The 21,231-nt window shown below is 37.8% G+C and overlaps 1 long non-coding RNA gene across 1 annotated transcript in view; it reads right to left on the bottom strand.

Moving 5' to 3' along the window:
* Positions 1–985: 985 nt before the first annotated feature.
* Positions 986–21,231, bottom strand: part of LOC116152252 (uncharacterized) — a 242,989-nt gene continuing 222,743 nt past the window's right edge. Inside the window, exon 4 of the long non-coding RNA XR_010379507.1 lies at positions 986–1,392. This is a non-coding gene — a long non-coding RNA (uncharacterized LOC116152252). The remainder of the gene's footprint in view (positions 1,393–21,231) is intronic.

The raw sequence follows: 21,231 nt of genomic DNA, 5'->3' as shown, positions 1-21,231 counted from the left end.
ATTTATACCTATAAATCTGAATCCAAATATGTGAAACAAATTAAAGTACAAGGATTTAGGAACAAAAAAACATCAAAGAAATTTCATGACAAATCCAAACACCAACAGTTACTCTATTAGAATGTTTGTTACTGATATTTCTTAGCTGGACTTTGTTGTTTTCTTTTTCTTTCCTTTTAACATATTGAAACAGGAAGCAAGTAGGGCTAGAGATGTAACTAGTTTCGTGGTTGTTCCTTTTTCTCCCTTCCTGCCCTCATCTAACTCATTCAGCATCATAGTCCTAACTCTGGTATTGGAAGTTCCTTCTTCAACTCCCTCTTGCCTTCCCTATTTGCCTGCTATGGCTTAGGACTCAAAAAAGGCTGTTTACAGGAGAAAAAAATGTTCATATTGGTTTTTTTGAGGGTTCAGAATGATACCATGTTGCTGTAACATTACGCAGCTTGTGTTACTTTCTAAATGGCACCAACAACCTCTTCTACTATGAAAACACTTGAAATATTTTCTCTTTATATATATGTATAATGCACTTTTTATTATTTTTAAACCACAATTAATTTGTAAATTGGTTAATCAAATTCAGTATTAGCAAAAATTTCCTATATATCTACAACTATAGAAAAATAGGCAAATTCCAGTTAGGGTGGACTAGTTTGTTTCAGACCAACTCTCCCACTGAAAACAACTAGAAAATCTGAAGAAAAAAAAAGTAATTAGCTCTTTGAAGGCATCACAGAGTGACCAAAGCAGTAAAGGCTTAGGAATCCAAGACCCTGGAGAGAAGGGAAGTATGGAATAATGAGCCCAGCATTTGTTGTAACTTTTCCCTGAAGTACTACTCATAAATTTACAGTAGATTTGAGAGACTGGGAAGGTGGAGAGAAGTAGAGACTGAGGGAAAATTTGAAAATGAGAAGCTGAGTAGAGCTTTTGGGACAAAAACTAGAGGTCAGGGCCTGCAAAAGAGGAAAGACCTTGGCAAATACCCCAGACCATCAGTCGGGACCCCTGAAAGGCTACATGCTAGAAGTAAGGCTGAAAGAAAACAGACCAGTTCTTACAAAGACCGAATCTCACCTTCATATCTGTTTCCTATCGGACTGGATTAAGGTGATCTGGCTTTCCTCTGACTGCCTGCCAAAATCTAAAGCAAATACTCTCTGTAGGAACATAAAATCATTCAGAGCCTCAAATTTACTCTACCTAGACATTGTCCGCCATGAAATAATAATGATAATATTTAAAAATGCCAAGCACACCAGGCAACAATATCAAACAGTCAAAATCAACAGAAAAAACAGATACTGTAGTTAGGAGTATTTTAAGATACTTGCCATTAGTGTGCTCAAAAAATAGATGACAAGATGAACATCAACAGAGAACTGGAATCTATAAAAAATAATGAAGTAAAAATTATAAAACTGAAAACCATATATGTTCATATATATATCTGTCTATCCACTACTCAATCCAGCTCTGTTCCCTGATAATTGTAATTAACCTAAATTCTGACTTCAATTAAAACCTTCTTGTATATTTACCTTTTATTTTTCTCTCATATACATTTTCCTTAAGGAAGGAAAATGTCTAATTGTTAAAATAGTATGCTACAAATAGCTCAATAAAAGCATTATACATACCATATACTTTCCAAATGTATTACATTACTTGATTAATAATCAGACAGATACAAAATTATTCATTAACTAGGATTGTTTATAATTCCATTATTATTGAAAAGTACATATTTACCAGAGCTGAGCTCTCTTTATAAGAGTATAGTCTAATCTGTCAATCACAGGCAAAGTTTTTGGGTTTCAAAATATCACTTAATTCTTATTATTTTACATTTTCTAGGAGGAGTCTGGAGTAATTCAATATATTCTCTGAGTAAAAAAATCTCAGGTTCTTACTTAATTTAATAAAATCATTATTTTATGAAGACAGATGACAAATAAGAGTCTAATCAATTAGTTTCTTATTAGATGTTTCCTAGTTACAAATGCATTTTAAAGTATTTTATGAGTTTATTTTTAGGGTGGCATATATTTATACACGTTAAAAATATGTATAAACATTTAATTTTTAAAATTAGTTAACAGATTCATAAACACTCATTTTCCAGAAATTCTGAGGGGCCAGAGGTAGGAGTGGCAATTAGGGAAAAAGGGAAAAGAAATAATATTTATTAAGATCTAAGCCCTCTAAAGCAGGTATTATTTTTCCCATTACACAAAGAGGTTCAGAGAAATTGAGTAATATGATCATGGAAACAAACCTAGTAAATGGCAGCCCTGGAATGCAAACAGAGTTCTATTTGATTTCAAAACCTATATTCTTTCAAATACACTGTGCTTTCTATCTATAGAAATAGATAAATGAGTGGGCAGATTTATGTTAAAATTGATGAGGATATAATCCTGCTAGGAGTTTAATAGGATTTTTATTTTACATTCCAAATTTGAGTGTGGCCAGAAAGTTTATCAAAGTTGGAGCTCATATTTCAAAAGTGTATAGAATTCTATCTATAATTTTTATATCTACTATTTCAACTCTTCTCTAGGTAAGTTTAGCACACAGTGTTCCAGTTAGGTAGCCTTGAGTACGTAGGTGCATAGGATATACGTTTTTTAAAATTAATTCTATGAAATCGAAAAGGATTAAGATATAGGTCTTTATATAAAGTACTACGAACAGTTCAATAAATGCATTACATTTATTATTTTGTTACATTTTTGTTGTGCTTGAGTAATTTATAATCAGAAAAGAAATATAAGATTTCTCATTAACTGTGTTTCCTATCTAGTCAGAGTTGAAGACAATGATGTTGTATTACAGCTAAGAGATTTGTATATTTATTATAAAATTATCATGCAGACTCTAATTTCCCTTTGCATTAAACTACTTCAATATTCTATTACTATACATACTTACGAATAGTCATGTTAGATCATTTGGCATTTAATGGAAAAAAATTAAGCCCAGAGCTTCTCTATATTCTTGCAAGAGACCCAGCCAGCAATGCTCATACTGAAGAAAGATGCTTATTTGTTTTTCCCTCTAGTCCTTAGTTGCAAATGGACTGGTGAGTATTTGGGTTGTAAGATCAGAGCAGGGCCACAGCTGCAAGATTCAATCTCATTATTTCCATATCTCCCTATGCTTTTTCCACTTCAACTTCATAATTGCAGTGATTTTTTTATTCTATTTGTGTTTAATATCTATCTCCCCTTCTAGAATATACCAAAGAGCAGGTAATATGTGATTGGTACACTAAAGACAAGCAGAATTCTTGGTTACAAACAACAGAGGACACTTTAGTTTGTTGAAACAGAAGGGATTTTTTTGGTAGCTTAAAAATCTCCAGGACGTCTCCTGAATCAGATTTGGATACTACCTAGTCAGGAACAATGAAGGCAGGAAAAATGTCTAACTCATACCATAAACTCTTATAATAAACCACTGAGACTGCAGCCTGAAATTTAGCACTGAGCATGCTAATGTGAACACCACAACTTCTACCACATCTATTCCAAAAGAACCAGCTTCCAACTTCACTGTGCATATCAGAAGATCTATTCTCCCTCTAAGGCCACAGACTCAAGTTTCTCATTTTCCTTTTCAAGTCTTCTTCAGGGCCATCTGATTGGTGGTAACTAGGTCACATGTGTAATTGCAAGAGAGTATGCAAATATAATTGTTAGCTTTTCAATTTTTTTAGTGGAAGACGGTAAGTTGGAAGAAGGTTGAAATGCGTATTGAATGACTGCGTGTACAAAATACGTTATAATACTCAGTTAGTATTTGTTGGATTTCCTTCATTGTAACTAGGATTTATTTTCCTGCTTGAAGATGTACTCTCATGTACCACAGTAAAAACAGAAAATGGATATATTCTTGAAAGTCAGTTATAATTGCTTATTAGTAGAAATTTTTCCCATGCTCAGTGGGAAAATGTTATGATTGACTGGTGATGTCTTTCTTATAAACTGAAGGACCATTATTGCTCTAAATATATGTTTGATAAAACTTCACTAGTGGAAAAATAGGCACTATTGAACAGTATTTATCAATGCAGGAGATGTGCATTTTTGGTTTGTTTCCTACATATACTTGTACTTCAGTGTCAGGGAACCTTGAAGTTCAATGTGTTACATAAGAAGGATTGTTATGGAATGCCAAAATTTTTCTTAATGCCACTTCAATCATTTTTTAGCATGAAAATAAGGGTCAGTGGCATAGTCAAAGAATTTTTTTACAAAATGGCCACTCAATGCCTAAGACAGTGAGAAACCAGGCTACTCCTCCAAGGTAACAAGATCTTCCATTTACTGTTTTTGCAGAAAATGGTCAAGTCAAATTGTTCTTCAGGTTGAATAAATACTGTGCATCCTCGGGAGAGTGCCCAAGAAGTATGCTTTCTACCAAGTGCACAAGAAGTATGTTTTCCAAACGTCTTCAGAAAATATTTCAAATTGTGCTTCCATAAATCTCTTTTGTATTAATAGGTAGTTTGACACAAACATCTCTATTTTCTTTGGGTATTTTTTTAGGCAATAGGTGAAGAGAAAGGTTGCATGAAGGGTTGGGGGTGCTGCATTTGGGAACATGTAAGAGTAACATAGAAAAAAATGTAGTATATGTATGACCTGTGTCTCTTTAAGAAAGACCATACACAAACATTCATTGTCTAAAACAATGTTCACCTGCTGTCCCTTGAATGACTTCAGCTTAATTTCACACTTAATAACCTTAAATATTAGAATGCTTAATTACAGCAGTTACTGCTGTTGCTTTGGAAATGAAAAATAGATACCTAATATAATGTCATTAATACTATACTTGATGGATTGGTGTTATTATTTATAATAATTCAGACTCTTGGACCCTCATCTGATTTTTTAACGTGATAAAACGAAATACTTATTGCTTCAGGGAAATAATTTGGTGCATCATAAAGATATAAATGTTTCAACAAATATTGAGTAAGTGTCTACTATATGCCAAGGGCTACAGTAGGTAGTGGGGCTACCATAATCAGTAAGACAAGTTCCCTCAAGCAGGTCACAGTGTGGTGGACAACACAGACATAGCACACTAACATGGCATCATATTCAATGTGCATCTATTCAACGTGTGCTATGGAAGCACAGCCTGCCAGTTACAGAGCCATTTAGAGGGAGGGGCAGGAGCTGAGCCTAGTAGTTTTCCAAGCAGAGAGAGGCAAGGTCATTCCAGGCAAGAAAATAAAGGCAAACCAGCATGAAAGAGCATGGTGTATTTGGGGGAAACATATAATTCCGTGTGGCTAGAACATTGGGTACATGTTGGGGAGACACAAGAGATGAGGTTGCAAAGCAGATTGTTCAGCTTGTGAAGAATGTTAAATGTCATACAAAAGATTTTAAACTTTATTATTTTACAGTGGGAGCCCAAAGAAGGGCTTTCAAGCAGTGCTCTAACATAATTAGAATTGTGTTTCATAAACAGAACTCTGGCAGCCACAAGGAGGAGGAATTGGCAGGGGAAGAGTCTGGAGTCAGGGAAACTACCTAAGACTTTATTTCAGAAGACCAGTGAGAGAAGATTATCTTGAACCTGTTCTTCCAGGATAGTCTGACACCCACTGGCTCCTAAAGACAATGTTTCTTGATACTTCTGGCATCTTCTCAATATATCATGTTCCCTTCCATTTTTCAACATTTGATTCCAGATTCTGCCTGCTTATATCCATTCTTTCTCTTCTAAGCTCAGTTCCCCCATTAAATTGCTTACTTTACAATAGATGAGCTCAGAAAGCAAATACCTAATACGTATCAGGTGTCTGACCCTGTGAGTCCATACTTTGCCTGAATTTGGCTCCTAGGCTAAGGGCTAGCATCCCATTCATCCTGCCATTCTTCTGTGTTAGAGGACAGAGGACCTGGATGTTGAAAAGCTACTGAATTTGTTCAACCCATTTCTGACCCTTTAAACTCAGTAACTCACTCACATACTATGCCCTAAACAAACTCTCGTGGGAAACCATAGATGAGTTTTTTTTTTTTTAATGTCAACTTCTTTTATTTTTTTGAATTTTTTTAAGCTTGTGTTTTTTTTGGGGGGGGGGTGCTAGGTAATCCACTTACTTGTAATGGAGGTACTAGAGATTGAACCCATGACCTCATGCATGCTGAGCATGCACTCTAGCACTGAGATATACCTCCTCTCCTCCAACCACAGAGGAGTTATTGACTACAATATGAGTATTTACTGTCCTGGATTGGGTTTACAATGCTGATGAAGCTGACTCATTAGAGGATGAAAAACTTACCGAAAGTAATTAAGATACATTCTCATGATCAGCCCTGCCTCCCTGGAAAATTCTCCTAGATCACGTGTTAAAACCAACTGAAAATTTTAAGAGATGTTATCATGACATAGGATCAGGAAATGGCCCAGATTAAGGTGAATTCCTTTAAAAAAAAAAAAAAAGTGCTACTTAAGGAATCAAGTCCAGTCAGGCAAAAGATACAAATCTCACAGCCAGAGCTGGAGAACAATGTGACTGTCACTGCTGAGTCAAGAGGTAGCCAAAGCAGAAAGGGATGGTATCAGCCCTGAGGATCTCATCTTCTGACACAGAGCATTAGGTGAGCTCAAAATTTAGGAAATTCATTTGATGGAATCATGATTTCTCACCACAACACGCTAACCTGAAAGTGAATGCAAAGACATGCTTACTGGCACAGAGCCACTCTCTCCCTCCATGTCCCTGGATTCCTCCAGCCCAAACTACTTTACGAGAAAGTATAATAAGGGGTGTGGCTGAGGTCTTTTTGTCTCCGATGACTAGATATACCCGTTTGAGTATGGGAATTTTAGGGAGGAGAAAGACTCAAATTTTTATGGCTTTGTTGGATAAAGGTGCCCAATTCACCATTCTACCAGTTCCATGAGGGGTGGGGACATCAGAATTCCACTAATAAGTACTGGTAGGGCCCACAGTGGGAAAGACAAGCTAATGTGACTTTTATGGGTGGGCCCCTTTAGAGAAACTCAATGTACTGTTGCTTCTACAACTGAAACTATAAAAAGAACTAATATATTATATGCTTGTACTTTCTTGTTCCACAAATGCCAGAAAGAATTCTGATTAGGAAAAGCTGCATGTCAAGAAGTGTTAGTGAAACATATAAATCGCTTTCCAGCCATTTCTCTAGCCTATCCCTAGTAGGGCTCAGCAACCTTAATGGCCCCTTAGACCTACAAGTTTCTGTCTCTGATGAGTTGGCTCATTGATGCCTCTGGCAAACGGTGCCTTCATCTGGAAGCCTCCACTGAGAGCCACCCCTATGGTTCTGGACTCATCACTTCCCTGACAAGACTACTGGGTACATCCCTTTTGAAAAGCAGCTATTAGCTTGCTACTGGGCTCTTGTTGACACTGAACATCTGACCCATGAAGACCTTGTAATTCTCTAGACTGATAATTACAATTTGGGGTGGATCAACTCAGACTCAGCAGCTAACAAGATGTGAAGCGCACATCAAGCCTCATTTGTCAAATGGAAATGGTACATTCGAGAACAGAGCCAGCCCAGCCCAAGTAGGACCTTGGCTCAACGTGAAGAAATGGCAGCTATCCTCCTGGGGGAAACTTTATTCCCCACTACATTGCCTAAAGAAAAGCCATGAGTTCAATGAGATGAGATCAACACACACAGGTTCCCCTAAATGACTGGTTCACCAGTGGCTCAGCTAAGCTAAAACCAAATGGCGTCCAAGTACTACTGAGGTATTTCAACCTCAATGCCATCAATGCAGCCAAAAGTGGACTCAGTTGCTATTCTCAGTGGAAAGAACTCAAGGCTGTTCTTTGTCCAATATTCCCTTTGATGAACCTTGTTTCGTTTCTGTTGACTCTTAGGGTGTTACCAACGGCCTAGCAATTTGGTCAGCCCCTCTTTGGGGCCCCGAACACTGGAAATAAATTACAGCTGCTGATTCAACCATCTGGGTCACTCATGTAGAAACCCCCAGAGACAGCTTGTTCTTCTATGAGACCAACTGTTATCAAGCTGCTGATAAGCCTGCACTACCCAGATTGCTACGATTCCTGTCTAGATCCATGTTTCACCAGATATGGAAACATACCCATCATTTTAGACTGGGCAAAAAGCAAAGACACTTTTCTAATACCATATTTGTGTCTCCTGTTAAAAGCTGACCTGTCTAAAGGAGGCAAGAATATACAATGGAATAAAGACAGTCTCTTCAGCAAATGGTGTTGGGAAAACTGGACAGCAGCATGTAAAGCAATGAAGCTAGAACACTCCCTTACACCATACACAAAGACAAACTCAAAATGGATCAAAGACTTAAACATAAGACAAGATACAATAAACCTCCTACAAGAAAATATAGGCAAAACATTATCTGACATACATGTCAAAAATGATCTCCTAGGACAGTCAACCCAAGCCATAGAAATAAAAGCAAGAATAAACAAATGAGACCTAATTAAACTTACAAGCTTCTGCACAGCAAAGGAAACCATAAGTAAAACAGAAAGACAATCTACGGAATGGGAGAAAATTTTTGCAAATGAAACCAACAAAGGCTTGATCTCCAGAATATATAAGCAGCTCATATGACTTAATAAGAAAAAAACAAGCAACCCAATCCAAAATGGGCCAAAGACCTAAACAAGCAATTCTCCAAGGAAGAAATACAAATGATCAATAGGCACATGAAAAAATGCTCAATATCACTAATTATCAGAGAAATGCAAATCAAAACTACAATGAGGTATCACCTCACACCAGTCAGAATGGCTGTCATTCAAAAATCCACAAATGACAAATGCTGGAGAGGCTGTGGAGAAAGGGGAACTCTCCTACACTGCTGGTGGGAATGCAGTTTGGTACAGCCACTGTGGAAAACAGTGTGGAGATTCCTCAAAAGACTAGGAATAGACTTACCATATGACCCAGGAATCCCGCTCCTGGGCATCTATCCAGAAGGAACCCTACTTCAAAATGACACCTGCACCCCAATGTTCATAGCAGCACTATTTACAATAGCCAAGCCATGGAAACAGCCTAAATGTCCCTCAACAGATGATGGATAAAGAAGATGTGGTATATTTATACAATGGAATACTATTCAGCCATAAAAACCGACAACATAACGCCATTTGCAGCAACATAGATGTTTCCGGAGAATGTCATTCTAAGTAAAGTAAGCCAGAAAGAGACAGAAAAATACCATATGAGATCACTCACATGTGGAATCTAAAAAACAAAAAAAAACCCCCAAAAACATAAATACAAAACAGAAACAGACTCATAGGCATAGTATACAAACTTGTAGTTGCCAAGGGGGTGGGGGGTGGGAAGGGACAGACTGGGGTTTCAAAATGTAGAATAGATAAACAAGATTATACTGTATAGCACAGGGAAAAATATACAAGATCTTATGGTAGCTCACATTATATATATATATGAAATATATATGTTCATGTATAGCTGAAAAATTGTGCTCTACCCTGAAATTTGACACGACATTGTAAAATGACTATAACTCAATAAAAAATGTTAAAAAAAATGCTGACCTGTCTGGTGAGAGGAGGGTATAGCTCAGTGGTAGAGCGCATGATTAGCATGCATGAGGTCATTGGTTCGATCCCCTGTGCTTCCATTAAATAAATAATAAAAATAAATAAACCTAATTACCTCCAACAACAACAACAACAACAACAAAGCTGACCTATCTGTCGCAAGGTGAAGGAGACCACACTGTGTGCATGTGGAATCCACCTACTCCTGGTAGACTGACTAAACTGGATCTTTTATTCCTTCTTGGGGCTACTGGTAGTTCCTCTCCGCTACTGCAACTTTCACAGAATTCTGTGTTCCTCTTCCAGTCCCATCAGCTGACTCTGGTCATGCCATTGTAGGCCTTAAAACTAATTTGTGTCATGTTTTTGTTTTTTAGAGTCTGAAAATGCATGACTTTTATTGCAAAAACCACTCAACAGTGGGCTAGTTGTCAAAGTATTCGATGGACTTTTCACTCTCCCTACCAGCCACAGACACCCTATATTGTGCACTGTTGGAATGACCTTCTCAAAGAATCACTCCAAAGTATTTCTGATTCTAGCTGTCTCACCTCCTGGTCTCTAATGTGGGAGTTTGCTCATTAAATGTGGCTCTCCCCAAAAAAGAACCATCTTTCCTCAGACACTTCCTGGGTAATAATCAGGAAATATGCACCTATGTTTTGATTTTTTTGTTGCACATCTGTTTTGAAAACTTGAGATTCCATCCTGATCATTCCTGGATGTGGTACTTCTTTCCTCAAATGGCAACCTCAAGCCAACCTTGTTAGTACATCTACCTGGTGGCAGCCAGATCAACAGGAACATAGAGGGTTCAAACTTAATTCTGGCCCTACCATCTGGTTCTTTTGTGGGTTTGACACGGTCCTAGGATGTTGGCCACTCGGTTAGGTACAGTGTTTGCCGAGTGACCCATGCAAGCCAAAGTGGACATAAACAATCTCTGTAAGTTTTAACTCTTTACCCTCTTGCATTGAAATCTTCTAGACAAAAGGTACAAGGGTGAGGAGGAGATAACTTTAAACAAGGTAAAGTTCCAGACACTGGAGTGGGACATGCCAATTTTGTGGCAGTGTAACTCTGGCTCTAGGGGAAGGAACACATCAGACCTCAGTAGGTATAGGAGAAGGAGGGACATTACTGATCTTTGTCTTTCAGAACCACCTGGAGCCTTCCTCAGGAAGGAAAATGCCCCAGTGAGTTTCCCTGACTGTTGCAATACTTCAAATTTACCTGACTGCTGGATCTGCCATTCCCTACCAGATGGTTCTGGACTCAATTTCGTTACCATTTCCCTTAACCTTACTGAGGAATCTCAGAAATAGCAGGAAAAGGCCCCACCTTCTGTGTTTTCTATGCAAAACACCTGCCAGCATCTCTGGATCTCTCTACCACACTTATTCCCATAGCTGATACTCAGTCATTCCATGGGTTGGACAAATGCCACCTAGATGGTTCCATGAACAAATAGGTAAAGTTGAACTCCCCCAGCCAGGTCCTCCAAAAACAAGGATTAGACCCAATTACTGTAAGTAAACTTGGAACCTTGGGCTGGCTATGAGGACACACTGGTTTTGAAGCACTGTCAGCCTGTGCCCTTGACTGAAGTAGGTCCCACTCACTGGGCCCCAAGGATTATAAACAACAGTTATTTACTCAGGACTGTACTTCTTTGTGGAAGCCAGGAGTCAACTTGCCTTCCTCCTTAAAACACAGTGTTTTGCACTTAGAGATGGTCTTAAGAGACTTGAAAGTATTTTTTTAAATACCACCTGTAGATCACATAGCCCTCAGGCTACTGCAAAGACCTCCCCAAAACAAGGCTACTTTCAGTTCCTCAGGGAAAATTCTCAGAGGGAGAAATGACATGCTATTTATGGGCACCCTCAAGACAGTTTTCCCTACAACAGGAATCTTTTAATTACAGAACACAATACACATTTTCCCCCGACTTTAGCTGCACTGACCAATGACACACTTTAGTTCTGGAAAGCATTTAGGTCAGTCTCAATTCATAGGCCAGAGTTAGTCTCGATGACAGAATTGTCCTAGACTTCCTTCCTCCTTGCAGGTCAAGATGGAATCTGTCCAGTCACTAATATATCTCGCTGTACCTGGATTAATGCCTCAGGCCAAGCAATTTAAGGAGAAAACACTTGACTTTCTACAGTAGACACTGATGGTTTATGGGATTTGTTTAGTTGGGTAGGTCTGAGACTCTGGGTGCAGAATTAGAATAAGAACTGCAGATGGACTCATCCTATTGCCTGAAGTTGTGATGAGAGTGTCCTTAACTAAATGCTGTGTAAGACTATGCCACAGATTCAGTTCCAGCCTCTGTTGGTCAGATTAGTCAGAGTGGCTGATGGAGTGGCATACTCATGGGAAAATTCACCATAAGCCGAAGCAGTCTAGAAATGAATAGGTGGGTATTAGTGGGAGACAATATTCTGTAGGTCTGTTTTGTTTTTGCATGTTTTGTGAGAAGAGGTACTGACAATCTTTGCTTCAGATTATCTTTTCAAGGATATTTTTATGTTTGTACAGCAGACAGCCTTGGAGATAGAGATGGAGCCTCCCTCTAGAGCAAAGGGCAGTCAGCCGTACTGCTTATTATAAAATATTCAAATTCCCTAGGCTCCAGGTTCCTCTCCTATCAACACCACGAGTGTCAATGTCACCCAGCCTTCTCTGTGTTGCTCTGTAGGAATTGAGGTTAAGGAAATTGGGGAAAATGCTGATATACTGGCTACTCCTCTTGCCAGGAATAATAAAGTCCTTTGATCCTAACTTCAGAGTTTCATGTCTTCCTTCAGCATCCATGAAGCTAACTTGTAAGATTATAAGTATGATAAAACTTCAGACCCTTCACAGCTCTTAACAGCTATCCAATGGCAACTTGGCATTTCATCATCAAATATTATGGCTCTTATTAATTCTGTCATTAATTTCCAAGGTCTTTCCAAAATAGAATCATGCATTTTGCATTTGAAGAACCAAGATGTGAACTAGTTATTTTCAAACTAAAATATTTTCAGTATCAGGAAGTGTCAACACCAGGTCAGGTCATAGACCCATGTAAGGAAATGACAAATTCAGAAATGTCTGGAAGCCTACCCAAGCTGTCAAACTATCGTATAGTACCATAATATATTCCAGCTGTTGCGGTCAATCTCTTTTTCTCTCCATGCACTTTTTCTACTTATGCATATAATTAGCATAATGAAGTTGGAAAGGAATTGGGCGGAATATCAGGAAACCTGAGATCAAATACCAGTTTTGCCAATCACTAGCCATAATACCTTAAACAGGTTTCCTCCTACTACTCTGGACCTCAGATTCTTCATCTTTAAAATGTGAATTAGGGTGAGCAAAATGAATGGGTTTCATTAGATGATTTTTAAGTTTTTTTTTTCCCAATTCCTATTTTCAATGAATGGCAGAAAGAACTTATGGCCAAGAAGGGTAATTATGAGGTTTTTTTAAATTCCCTTTCCTGTTTGCTTTAGCAGAAGGTTCAGACATTGGAATAAAGATTTCCACAACCATCGACTTGTCCTAGCCCTTGTGAGCAAGATCTGTTTTAACCCTCCTTGAATTAGGGTTTACATTCCAAGGAGGCAACTTCTGTGAAATGAAATGTAAGAGAGGAATATTCCTTGCACAGAAGGTCTTTTCATTTGCTGCCCTCACCACACACAGCCATCTTTCCTTTGGCCAGCATATTACACAAACAGGAAAGTTAGTTGATTTCCTATTCAATACATGACACAACCTTGCCAAGGTCATGGTGCCCTTGCCAGTGCTGGCTACAGAAGGAACACTCATTGGCTTGAACTATCATAGGATTTTTCCCAGACACAGTGCAGCAGCTATAGATGAGATGGTCAGTCTCAATGGTTCATTCATTAATTTGTCTTATCAATTAAAGCCTTAGGACCTACTACAGCCAGCCACTAGCAATACCCATGTTATTAATAAGACCATGTAACTGCCCACAAGGATCCCACGATCACTTGGGGAAGGCAGATGACAAATAGATAATTATAACACATCCGAAGCTGGTGAAATTATAGAAGGGAGCAATGACCAGCTCATCTGTGGGAGTCTTAGAAGACTTTTTACAGGAGGGAATGCTTGAGTTCATTGGAGGCAAAGAATGAGAAGATATTCAAGCAAAAGGGCATATAAAAAGCAAAAAGACAGGTGAACCAAGATAGAGGGTCATTTATTTCAGTATGGCTGGAACATAGCTTTAGGGCTACAAGTAACAGCAGGTGAAAACCAAAAGACAGGTAAGAGCATTTGGGGGCAAGACGGTGAGAGGGTTTTAAAATATTTAAAACACTTGGGCCTGTTTATATGCTGAAAAGAAGGAGCTAATGAAAAGGGAAGGACAGAGAAGGAGAGATCACTGCTGAATCAAGATCTTAGGGAAATTAGGAGATCAGATCGTTTCCAGATGGAAGGTGAGCAAAAAGGCTAGTCTGAGATTGAACATGGATCCCTTCTTCCTTTTAAAAAGACAAAGAGAAAACAGATGCAAAGGAAAGGAAAGTTTGAAGCGAAGTGTGGAAAGCCAAGAGTTTCAGCATCCTGGCCCTAGGAGCTGGAGAAAAGATAAGGCTCCTGCAGTCTGGGTGGTCAGCAATTCATATACTTATTCATTCAGCCATTCCTTCCTTCAGAAGTATTTGCCGAGTATAGAGATACAACGTTGAACTAGATGGTGATTCTCCTTCCAAAGAATTTACAATCTAGTTCAGATTTAAAAAGCACAAACCTTGGTAGGTAGAACGTTCTTAGTATATGTTTATAGAATGAATAATGAATAAAATAATAAGTCGCACAAAAAAGGCAGAGATGAAGTATAATTAGAATAGAAGGAGAAAGGACTATTTTCTCAGTTTGTGTGGGCCCTGAAGAAGGGGTGGATCCGAATATACAGAGACTGGGAGGGGGTGGGAAAGGTCAATCTATGCAAAAAGAACACATGAGCAAAATTCTGGAGGTAAGAAAGGGTAGGCGCTAAGGCAAGGAATAGCAAATCTCTCCCAAGAAATGTGCAGTAAAATAAAATCTAGAAAAAATAATACAAGTCTTTTTTTCCTTAAGTTTCCTTTGGCTCCCTACACCAGAATTAATGGTATTTATTGCCTTGGGTAGGAGACAAAACACTTCAAAGAGAAGCCAGCATTAAAGTAGAAATATGTGGTGACGAATAGAAAAGCAGTCCCTTGAAACTTTCAGAGCCCCAGAGGAGGGAAAGAGAGCATTCTGAATTTTCTAATACCCCAGATATGGTTGGCAGTGGTTGTGAATGGATCACTAGATCTAGAAATTCCTAGCAGCTGGGACAAGCACACAGAGTGGTCTGCAAAGACCTCGTGACCAAAGAGCAGAGAGAACATGTACGTTTTAGTTGAGGATGCTACTGAAAAAGGGCATCCTGTGTTTTTATTTGGAAAATCTGGCATCCCACATGTGAATAAGACACCTTCTTTTAGGTGCTAAGACAGCACAAAACACTAACACCACCCTAACCCTCAAGTCTATACCACCTTTGGGGAAAAGGGAAGGATTGAGAGGAAGATGAGAGACTTAAATTTGATTAAAGTTTAATCCAACTAGGCCTAAGAAAAGTCCAGAAGGGACTAAATTTAATTAGATTAGTAAGATTCAGTTAACTGACATCAGTGGAAATTTGGGTTGCTTACAGGGAAATGAAAGTCCATTTTTTTAATCCCTAAGTTTATGACTGTAAAATTCAGATACCATTACAAGTAAATGAAGAAAAGTTATGACTCTAAGCACAAGATCTTAGTTTCTAAACATACTTCCTAATAAAAGCCCTCTTGTAGAAATGACTGATTCAAGATCTGAGCAGGAAGGTACAAGGTGAAAGCAAGAAAGCTTCCCAGGATTGATGAGGCTGTGTCAAAAGGCAGTGGAACCACATTGAAGGGCCTCCCATGGTTCAAATGGAAAAATTCAAGCATCAGAAAGAATAATGATGGAATCTGATTGAAAGATACTCTGTGTTTGAAGAAAATCCATGAGCTTATAATGATATTCAAAAGAAAGAAGCCGCCAAAAAGTAATTTATCATCATTTATGGCATTCATTAAATCAATTCCTGACTTTGAAAACTGGCAATTAAAGGAAAGACGCAAGAATTTATCCCATCTTTCCAATAAGTATTCATAGCAACCAAATGGTCTGAGTTAAACAGGAAACCTCTATGCTACAGATTAATAATAATTAATTATGTATAAGGGATGACAAAACTGGACATTAGCTATTATGCAACCTCTGGTGTATTTAAGCAAGAATTATCAATGGCTATTGAAATCATTAGGTAAATTATTGATGAGAAACTGGATGTTCTTAAATAGGCAAAGTAACAGCATGAGGATTACTTTCTGATCACAAAGAGAAAACCATGATTTTGCCATGGAAGAATCAAAGAGTCATCCCCTCAATCCTGTGACCAAACTCTAAATCACTAGGAGTATACAAGATAATACTTTCTACTGCCATATGAAATATCATTACAATGCAATTGTGCTGGGAAAGTTTAAATTTAATATAATTAAATCTTTAGGTTCTAATTTCTAGGTTACAGAAAATACAGAGGCTAGAGTAGCACTCTCAAAACAAATAAAATGTTGCCACATATATAATTTAAAATTTTCTAATAACCCACTTTAAAAACTAAAATGAAATAATAAAATTAATTGTAGTAGTTAATACATTTTATTTAACCCAACATACCTAAAATACTACCATCTCACATAAACAATAAAAACAATTAATAATAATAAATTGTTAATGAGATAATATACATTCTTTTTATATGTATTATGTCTTCTAAATTTGGTGTAGACTTCACACTACAGCACATCTCAGTTCAGAATGACTACATTTCAAGTGTTCAGAAGCTGGTGGCTGCCATACAGATCATCACAGGACTAGAGGAACAAACTAAATAACATTATGATGTTGAGCTCTATGTGTCAACTTGGCTATGCACTGGTACCTAATTTTCAACCAAACACTAACCTAGGTGCTACTGTGGATGTATTTTATAGATGGGATTAACATCTACAATCACTTGACTTTAAGGAAAAGAGATAATGGGTAATGTGGGTGGGCCTCATCTAATCAGTTGAAAGGCTTTCAAAACTGAGGTTTCCTTGAAAGAGAAGCTACTGCCTGAGAGTTTCTAGCCTGCCAGCCCACCCTTCAGATTTCAGATTTGTCAGCTCCCACAATCACATAAAACAATTCCTTGATTTTCATACATATATATTTGAATTCCTATCTGTCCATAAAATATTCAAATATCTATATACATTCCCACAATCCCATTAACCAATTCCTTGGTATGTGTATACACACACACACACACACACACACACACACAACACACAATGTATATATATATATACACACATATACACATATGACATATATATCTATCATTATAATCTATATTTATATCTATATCTATGTATTATAAACCAGCTGTAAAGGATATATTGGAGGTAACTGGAAATTTTTGAACACAGAATTATTGAATAACTAAAGAGCTATTATCAGTTTTGATAGATGGGATAATATAAATTTGTCAATGGAGGAAAACATCAATATTTTTTAAAGATGCCTTTTGAAGTATTAAGGGATGAGAAGATGTCATGATGATTTTGCATTATACTCTATTGACTGAATCTACAGGATCTACATGAAGTCACAACCTTTAGTAAAATGAAGGAAATATACAGCCTTCATCCCCATTGACATATACATTATCTCTAGCATAACAAGTAATAGTAACAAAGTTTTACCCTAATATTTAACAGAGCTTTACTGCATGATCAGTTGGTCTTAAAAATTAAATGAGAGGGAATCTGAGGCTGTGATGAAGTTAGCTCTCACTAGCTGGGGAACCAGAAGGCATTCTACTTCCAGAGCATGAAGGGCAATGACCTAAGTCTTAGGAGATGATGTGGATGATTCAAAATGTGAATTTTTCCCACTTGGCTCATGTTTCCATATGACACCCAAGGACACAATGCCTCAAAATGATGACTTTTTCAAATCTGCTATAAAACCAATATTTTGGCTTTCTGTATTGTTTTCTTAAGAGTACAGATGTCCTGGCCAAGTTACAGTATGTTCTTACCAAAATTTTCCCGTACAACTAAAATGACAAGATATTTTTCCTTCTTTCCTGCCATTAAATTGTAATGAAATGTTGATGGTCTTGCTGTTATGGTTACCGTTATTGCTATGGTGATAGTCTATACATTCCAAAAGAAGAAAAACAACACCAGCCCACTGTATAACATTATTTTGTAAAGGTCCTCTGTCAGAATTAGAAGGTAAATTTATTTCTTAATATAAAATCTAAATAAATACTTGTGTACCTACTATGTACTTAGTTCAGTGTGGGATAGAATATATTTTCCTATCTGTCCATAAAATAAGCTGCTTAACAGTTTGCATGGCGTTCTGCAAAGCTCTTTCACATACGTGATCCTCCTTGAATCTCATAGGACTCTGCAGGGTTGGTAGGTTAGGTGTTATTAACTTCATTTTGCAGAGTGGGAATGTGGCAGACACTATTAGGCGCCTACCTGACATCCATTCATCCCACCATCCCAGGTTCATTGCTACCAAAATCCTGATTGTGTTTGAGAGAAAAATTGCCCTGTTTCAGTCTAGGTACTTGTTGTTCCCAGTCTTGCTGCTAGGAGCATGTACTATGGTTCAGGCTCAGCACTTAGAAAGAAGAAAACTGCCAGTGTTTCTGGGACATCTTTGGTTGGTTTTATGTGTGTTGCTTTTTGCTTAAAATAACTAATACAGCTGTCTCTGTCCTCCACTGTCCTGCCTGCTTTGTATATGAATGTGAGGGCTGAAACTGCCATAGCCATTATGTGACCAGGAAGGAAAAGAAAAAAATACTGGCTCAGTAGCTTATTTCTGGACTTTATTATGTAAGAGTATAAACCTTTATTTGATGAAGAGACTAATGCAGCTAAGTTTTCTGTTACCTACAGCCAAATGCATCCCCAGCTGAGGTTGAGGCTGAATGTTTAAATGACATTCCCAAGATCACATAGTCTATTGGGGGCAAGTACTATTATATCCTCCTCCTCCAGGTGAGGAAGCCGATGTGCAGAGAGATGAGGTAAATGCGGTCACACACCTAGTAAGTGGAGAGCAGATGCTATGCCAGGCAGACTGGCTACAGAATCTGTGCTCTTAACCAGACTCTCTCTCTGTGTGTGTGTGTGTGTGTGTGTGTGTGTGTGTGTGTGTGTGTGTGTGTGTGTGTGTGTGTGTGTGTGTGTGTGTTGAGGGGGAGGGGCAGTGAGAAAGGGAAGACTTGAATTTTTTACCACAAAAATATTGAAAGAGTTGGGAACAATTACTTTAATACAACCTCCTCATTGCACAGATGAGGAAATTAAAACCCAAACAAAATGAGGTGTCCAATAACAACCATTTATGGGATGAAAAGCTACGGTAAACTGCATAGTGCCTCCAAAAGACACTGACACCCTAATCCCTGGAAACTGCTAATGTTGCCTTATATGAGAAAAGGGACTTGCAGATGTGATTAAGTTAAAGATCTTGAAAAAGGAGATTATCCATAGACCCTAGATATAATCACAAGGGAGTTTAAAACAGGAAGGCAAGAGGAAGAAGCTGGAGATGTGATGATAGAGGGAGAATATCAGAGCGATGTGAGTCAAGGAAGGCAGGCGGCCTCCAGAAACTAGAAAAGGCAAGGAAACGATCCTTCCCCAGAGCCTTCAGAAGACACCAGCCCTTGACTTTAGTCCTGTGGAGATGATTTTGGACTTCCAACCTCTGGAACTACAAGAGGATAAATCTGTATTGTTTTAAGCCACAAAGTCTGTGGTCATTTGTTACACCAGCCATAGGAAACAGCACAAAGGGCTTCTTGCTGTTATTATGTTTTGGTTAAGCAGTTAGCTTGACCTCTAGGAGTTTTGGAGTTATATTAACTTGAGAAGAGTAAAATTTTACTTCTTTTATAAAATATTTTGCAGTTCATGTCCCACTAATTCAAGTTTAGCTTTCCCCGTTTTTTCCCCAATCAGTGATATTTTAGTGTTCATCTCTGTGACTCCCTGGTTGTACAGTTCAATGAGATGATACCAAAATTGCCTGGGCTTTTCCCTTGGAGATGACATTTCTTTTATTAGCTAGCCCCACCTAAGGCACATTTAATAGCTATTTGTATATAATTTAAGAGACCTTGATTAGAAACCAAAATGTGTTTATTCATATTCATGGTTCATTCAATCATATATTAATTAAACTAGTGTTTTGTTAAGCATCCATGAAATGTCATAACACCAAGCAAAAAGACTTAGGAAACCAAACATTAAACAAGGTGATGCCTAAATTTAACACCCATTTATGATAAAAACTCTCACCAAAGTGGGTATAGAGGGAACATATCTAAACATAATAAAAGCTATATATGAAAAACCTACAGCCAGCATAGTACTCAACAGTGAAAAACTCAAAAGCTTCCCACTAAAATCTGCAACAAGACAAGGCTGCCCACTATCACCACTCCTATTCAACATAGTCTTGGAAGTCTTAGCCACAGCAATTAGGCAACAGAGAGAAATAAAAGGGATTCAAATTGGAAAAGAAGAGGTGAAAGTGTCACTATACGCTGAAGACATGATACTATATATAGAAAACTCCAAAAGGTCCACACAAAAACTACTAGAGCTGATTGAAGAATTCAGCAAGGTAGCAGGTTACAAGACTAACATTCAAAACTCAGTTGCATTTCTTTACCCTAACAATGAATCAACAGAAAAAGAAAGTAAAGAGACAATTCCCTTTAAATAGCACCCAAAGTAATAAAATATCTGGGAATAAATCTAACTAATGAGATGAAAGAATTATACACAGAAAACTATAAACCACTGATGAAGGAAATTAAAGAAGACTTTAAAAAATGGAAAGATATCCCATGCTCCTGGATTGGAAGAATCAATATTGTTAAAATGGCCACACTGCCCAAAGCAATCTACAGATTTAATGCAATCCCTATCAAATTACCCAGGACATATTTCACAGAACTAAAAAAAAAAAAATCATAGTAAAATTTATATGGAACCATCAAAGACCTAGAATTGCCAAAGCATTGCACTGAAGAAAAAGAAAGAAGCTGGAGGAATAACTCTCCCAGACTTCAGACAACACTACAGAGCTACAGTCATCAAGACAGCATGGTATTGGTACAAAAACAGACATATAGACCAATGCAACAGAATAGAGAGCCCAGGAATGAACCCACAAACTTTTGGTCAACTAATCTTCGACAAACGAGGCAAGAATATACAATGGAATAAAGACAGTCTCTTCAGCAAACGGTGTTGGGAAAACTGGACAGCAGCATGTAAAGCAATGAAGCTAGAACACTCCCTCACACCATACACAAAGACAAACTCAAAATGGATCAAAGACTTAAACATAAGACAAGATACAATAAACCTCCTACAAGAAAATATAGGCAAAACATTATCTGACATACATGTCAAAAATGATCTCCTAGGACAGTCAACCCA

The sequence above is a fragment of the Camelus dromedarius genome, chromosome 3 (assembly GCF_036321535.1).
Source record: "Camelus dromedarius isolate mCamDro1 chromosome 3, mCamDro1.pat, whole genome shotgun sequence".
In the NCBI taxonomy this organism is placed as follows: domain Eukaryota; kingdom Metazoa; phylum Chordata; class Mammalia; order Artiodactyla; family Camelidae; genus Camelus; species Camelus dromedarius.
The sequence above is the reverse complement of the archived record's forward strand: the minus strand, read 5'-3'. Positions and strand labels throughout refer to the sequence as shown.